Genomic DNA, 6,552 nt, shown 5'->3' with positions numbered 1-6,552 from the left:
ACATGCTTAGGAATTTAGCTATTAAACAGCTAGGCTTTGTTTTTCTTTGTTTTTATTTATTTATTTATTTTTATTAAGGTATCATTGATATACACTCTTATGAAGGTTTCACATGAAAAATAATGTGGTCACTACATTCACTCATATTATCGAGTACCCCCCCATACCCCATTGTAGTCACTGCCCATTAGTGTAGCAAGATGTTACAGTCACCATTTGTCCTCTATGCTACACTGTCTTCCCCATGATCCCTCCCACACCATGTGTACTAATCATAATACCCCTCAATCCCCTTCTCCCTCCCTCCCCACCCCTCCCCTTTGGTAACTGCTAGTCCCTTGGAGTTTGTGAGTCTGCTGCTGTTTTGTTCCTTCAGTTTTGCTTTGTTGTTATACTCCACAAATGAGGAAAATCATTTGGTATTTGTCTTGCTCTGCCTGGCTTATTTCACTGAGCATAATACCCTCCAGCTCCATCCATGTTGTTGCAAATGGTAGGATTTGTTTTCTTCTTATGGCTGAATAGTATTCCATTGTGTATATGTACCACATCTTCTTTATCCATTCATCTACTGATGGGCATTTAGGTTGCTTCTATATCTTGGCTATTATAAATAGTGCTGCAATAAACATACGGGTGCATGTCTTTTTGGATCTGAGAACTTGTTTTCTTTGGGTAAATTCCTAGGAGTGGAATCCCCGGGTCAAATGGTATTTCTATTTTTAGTTTTTTGAGGAACCTTCAGATTGCATTCCACAATGGTTGAACTAGCTTACATTCCCACCAGCAGTGTAGGCGGCTTCCCCTTTCCTCTAGGCTTTTTCATATACACGAGTGTATGTGTGTATATGCCACTATACATGCAACTTTGTAAAATGTTTACCGTTCCTTCATGTCAGTACATTTACATTCATGGCATCACTTTTATTAACCACATACTGTTTCATTGTATGCATGTCCCTGGGCATATCCGCTCTTTGTTGTTGGGAGCAGGTTTCCCATTTTGCTCAAGTATGAACAGTTCTGTAATGAACGTGCTTGGGGAAGCACCTTTGCTTCTCATCCACGTCCATTCTTAGTCTGGATAACACTGGAATTGCTGGGTCAAGGGGCCTTCTGCTTGTTGATATGGCATCATTTCTGACCCTAAGTGTAAACACCAAGCTGGCACAGAGGCTCAGTCAAGCTCTGCTGGTGTCTTCTTACAGGAAAGGACCGCAATCTGTAGAAATAGGCAGGAGCTTGTGCTGTGTCTCCTGCTCTCCAGGGTGATTGCTTAGATAGAAAGGCCTTGGTCCTGGATAGGGCCTTTGCCCAGGAAAGCTCATCTGTGCTTCCAGCTTCTCCAGGAAGCTAGGCTCAAAACTAGGCTCACAGAAGGGCTGAGCTCGCAAGCCAGTTGGCTCTTCCCAATTCTCCTCCCAAATACCCTGGACAGGTCATGTGCCTTCTCTGGGCTTCCAAGTTCCCACTCAGCTGGGAGCATGAACAGCTGGAGAGCAGATCTGACATGTCACCAAAGTCTTCATTGTTCTGAGGAAAGGAAAGATTCCGACAAAATATTGCCAGGGCAGTTGGTGTTTGGAGACTGTAGGGAAAGTATGAGCCTCTGGCTGCAGGCCTGAAAGGTAGACAAAGAGGCTGAAGATCATCTGGGACAGAGGAGAGAGTGGGGGTGGCCAGCACAGAAGGCAGGTGATGCTCAGAGCAGGAGGGGCCAGGAGACAGCACTGGACAGCAGGGAAGACAAGCTGAGAGAGGGGAGGGGGGCCTGTTTCTTTTCATCCTCGCTCCTCCTGTATTCCTACGTTTATTAATCCCCTCTTGAGCACAGGGAGCTAATCCGTGTTGCGTAATGAGCTATCCCATTAGGCTGCCCAGTGAGAACGCAGTGAGGTGTGGAAGCTCAGCCATGTGCTTCCACACTGTGGTCACTGGCCAGGGAGACGTTTCTTTGAGCTCAGTGCCCCTGCCCCAACTGGGTTCCTTTTTGTCACTTGATTCAGGTGGGGCTCATCTACTGGCCTCTTTCCTTCCCCCCACTCTGGCTGGGGCTGCTGGGAGGGAGTGGTGGGTAGGCAGTATTGTGCTTCCCTCACGAACACCCACCCGTGCCCATGCTTGACCGTGCAAGGTGGGGTGGGCAATCACCTGTGAGCCTGTCAGCCACCCCCCCATCCACCCAGGGGGTCAGCTTCTGGGAGACTGAAGTCAAGGGGGAAAGGACAGAAGCACACCCTTGGCCCCTTCGTCTTGGAGAGGGCGCATAGGGAGAGTAGGGCTCTTGCCTGAATGGTCTAATAATAAAAGTATCAACAGCTAGCATTTAAGAACGCTCAGTACCTGCCGGGTATTTAAATGCAGTACCTCACTAGTCAGGACAGGTAGGTGCTGGTACCGCCCCCATTTTGTAGATGGAGGAAGTGAGGTACAGAGAGGTTAAGTGGCCCAAGATCTCATAGCCAGAAGGTGGCAGAGTTGGATTTAGAGCCTGTAGGTTTGCCACACACAGCCAAACAAACACTAATTAGGCTTTTATCATCTGAGCTCTGGGAAGCCCTTAAGTCTATCCTTGTCTTCCCAAAAGCTTTCTCTCTCTGGCCTGAATGCCGGAAACCCTGTCTGAGCCAGACAGGAAGTCTATAAACCACCCATCTCTATCCAATGCAATATGCTCCCCGAAGGCATCCTAGAATATGTGCTTGCAACATAGTAGCTGCTCTATAAATCCTTGCTGACTGAATGAACAAGATTTATCAGGTGAAGAAGGCACTATTATGATTGGTGCCACAGCAGCACGGAGTGCCATTAAGCCAGAGACCTGGGGCCAGGCTGCCTGTTCCAGTCCCACCTGTGTGACGCTGGCAAGGTCACTTCACACCTCCCCCACTATAAAAGAGATGCCATAGTGCCTTCCTATCATCATGGGGCATTGCGCAAATGCTCTGTAGATGTTTCACTGCCGTTATTGCCCAAGAACACCACCAGTATTTGACCCTGGGTCTGGCCAGACATGCTTCTCTCCCTACGCTCCCTCCCTGGTTGCTGCCAAGGGCCTGAGAGGGTGTTGAGCTGGACCAGGTCCTCTCCTTCACCCTTTGTCAGGAAGGGACCCTGTCAACACCTGTCCCCATCCCCAGCTGCTATTCTTAGTCCCTCCCCATATCGCTCATCACCAGGCATTTTCCCTCCTAAAGCCCTGTGTTTCCATAGGAACCAGGGTTGGGTGGAGATGGGGGAGCATCCTCCCCCACTGAAGGGAACTTTATTGGGGCTGTTTGGGAGCTGCTGGCAGTGCCTGGCCTGGCAGAGCTTCTCCCTCTGCTCCTCTCCCCAGTCCCCAGGACCCTCCCTGAACAGCATGTTCCTCTGACCGTGATTTGTAATGCATTTCTCCTGCCTCCTAATTTATCCTGCATTGTGATCACATTTAGCCCAGATCACTCAGCCCTTGGGGCCTGCCTGCATATTCATGAGCCGATTCATTCATGCCACCAGAGAGGATGCCAGGCTCTGTGGTCAACGGCCTGGGTCCATGGATTCCACCCGCGGCAAGGGCCCCGGCTGGAGCCAAGCAGATGGTGTAGGGCGCAGCACGTGTGGGGCATCACTGGGTAGGCTCTGGGGCCAAACGGGGTTTAACTTTCTCTCCACCATTGCTAATAAAGTCACTTCACCTCTCAGTTTACTCATCTGCAAAAGAGACCAAAGTGTGCCACTGCCCTGGGACGCTCAAAGAACTGAGTGAGACAATACACAGAGGTGATTACAACTGGTGTGTGTAAGTGGTCAACACATTTCACCATTATCATAGTCACTGCTGAGCAGTGGTACGTCTGGTCTGGTTCACGGGGGAGAAAGGGCAGCATAGTGGTGCACAGGTCTGCTGGGGCAGGGGCAGGGAGTGGGCATTTCTCTCTGCCCTGTGCCTGCCTGATGATACGAGCTTGCCTTGAGTGAGTTTCCAGAGGCCAGTCTCTAAGGAGGCAGGAGAGGCCCAAGGTGCTGTCTCCCCATGAGGGAGGGCCACAGGGCTCACCTGGATGTAGGAGCCCTCCTGGGCCAGCAGGTCCTCAGGGAGGCTGGGCTCTGGAAGGAGGCTGGGCTCTTAGTTACAGGTTCTTCAGGCCCTTGAGAATTTGTGTGTAGATTTAGTCCATCCATTCTTTATTCTGCCAGTTTACTGATGCCAACCCCATGCTGTGTGTTGGGGCACACATGTCCTCAGGTAGATCTCATCTCATGAGGGAGATGAGCTCAGGGTAGGAAGTGGCCAGGGCCTTTAGATGAAGCCAGATCGACTTCTGTGGGAATTCAGAAGAAGCAGAAGACATCCCAGCTGGGGCATCAGGGAATACCTCCTGAAGAAGGTAGCATCGAGGCTGAACCTTAAAAATGTGGCTGTAAAGAAATAGGATCAAAAGCCTAATTTGGCTACCCAGAAAATGAACTAAGATATGATATGAAGAAGAACTTCCAACATCAGCACTCTCTGGAAGAGTCATACCAGAAGATGATCATCAAAAAACCTCAACAAAGATCTAGGCGATGCTGCAGTTGTAGCTGCATCCATCCCACCGGTTCCTGGACTTGCCATTGGAATGAAGAAGGAAATATCTAAGCTGGCCTGTGCATACAGTAAAACAACAAATTTGACTGGATCTATACTATTGGAACTCAACCAAGAATTAGGAGAAGTGCAAGTTGTAGCGCTCCAAAATCTTATGACTACAGACTATCTACGGTTAAAAGAACATATGGGATGTGAACAGCTCCCAGGAATGGGTTGTTTTAATTTGTCTGATTTCTCTCAGACTGTTCAAGTACAGTTGGACAATATCCATTATATCATAGACAAATTTTCACAAATGCCTAGGGTGCCGGACTGGTTTTTTTGGCTTCACTGGAGATGGCTGGTAATTATAGATCTGCTTTGGTTATGTAACTGTATTCCTATTATGTTAATGTGTGTGCACAAGTTAGTTAGTAGTTTTAAACCTATACATGCTTAAGGTACTCTACAAGAAGATATGTCAAAGAAATAACCAATCTTCCCATGTTTTGTTCCGTCTGCTACCTCTATAGCTTTTCTTCTTCCTTCCTAATTACAACCCTTAAATAGAATTCGTGCCTCATATCGAATTTACCAAGTATCATAATTCCTCCAAGTGGTAAAGATACCTCAAGACAAATGCTGGGCATAGAAGCCACAGGGCATAAATCTGCAAAGAAGTAAAAAGCTAACCTTTTCAAACAATGTGGCTTCTCTCTCACTTACCAACTTTACATCTCCCCGTATGACCCTGGAAGATGGCTGGTTAGCCAGAGACAGGTAAGATTCCTCAAGGGAGGAACAACCTAAGACAGGCACAGTCGCAGGGGGGACATCAGGTAAGAAATTGGGGATCAACAGTGGTGAGGCTTAGAACGTCAACCCCCCTGTTTTGAGAGAAATCTTCTGCATCCGTGGATGTTTTAATGCCCTTGTCTAGCTCGGATTAACACATAGTCTACAGGCACACATCTGATCATCTACAATTGCTCTCTTACAACACTAAACTATGTTTTCTACCTTTATCTTGCATCTACCTACCACTTCAGCATTTTATTAAAAATAAAAATAATAATAGTAAAGGGAGAAATGTGGGATCCACATATAAATCAAGTATAAAAATCAAATGAATATTCATATTTGACCTGATTGTTTATAGTTCATAATGCGTGATCAAACCGAAAGTTTCTGTGATGACTGCCCTTGCACTGTTCACCATGTAAGAACTTATTCACTATGTAAGAATTTGTTCACCATGTAAGAACTTGTTCGTTATGCTTCAGAAGATTGGAGACTGACAAGAATTAGGCTTGAGATGGATTAATGATTGTGCGTTGAGCATTGACTCCCCTATACAGAATTTTATTGTTGTTAACAACCATTTGATCAATAAATATGAGAGATGCCCTCTCAAAAAAAAAAAAGGACCATAAAAAAAAAAAAAGAAATAGGATCAAGTAAGAAGGACATTTGGTGTCTAAGGGATAGTAAAGGCCTGATGATGGGAACTTGGCTTGAAAAGTGTTGGTTACATGGAGGCTGAGAGACCCAAGAACGCTGAGCAGGGGTCCTGACTGACTTCAGCCATGCCCTGATGCAGGGAGCCAGAGGGGGTTTGCCACCGTCCCTTAGCTGTATGTGTGCATGCAGGGGTCACGTCCTGCTTGCTGGAGGAAAGAGGAGGGCTCCTGCCCTGGCTCTCCTGATTAATCTATGATTAAATCAGTACCGACACCATGGAACCGTGCTGTCATTAGAGAGCTGGGGAGGCAAACAGCGATTTTTTTTTTGTAAATCAAGAGCCCTGCCAGGTGGCTGTGGTTCAGCCCCTGCATGGGAGCCACCAGGGGCTTGGGGCAGGCAGAGGCCAGAGCTTCAGCAAGGAATAAGAAAACCAGCCCCTCACAGAGTTGCCATCACTATCTTGGTTAATCATGATGATGCCACCAGGCAGGGGTACGATTATTTGCTTCCATTTTACAGATAGAGAAACTGAGATG

Source organism: Manis javanica, chromosome 5 (genome assembly GCF_040802235.1).
Source record: "Manis javanica isolate MJ-LG chromosome 5, MJ_LKY, whole genome shotgun sequence".
NCBI classification, from domain to species: domain Eukaryota; kingdom Metazoa; phylum Chordata; class Mammalia; order Pholidota; family Manidae; genus Manis; species Manis javanica.
The sequence above is the reverse complement of the archived record's forward strand: the minus strand, read 5'-3'. Positions refer to the sequence as shown.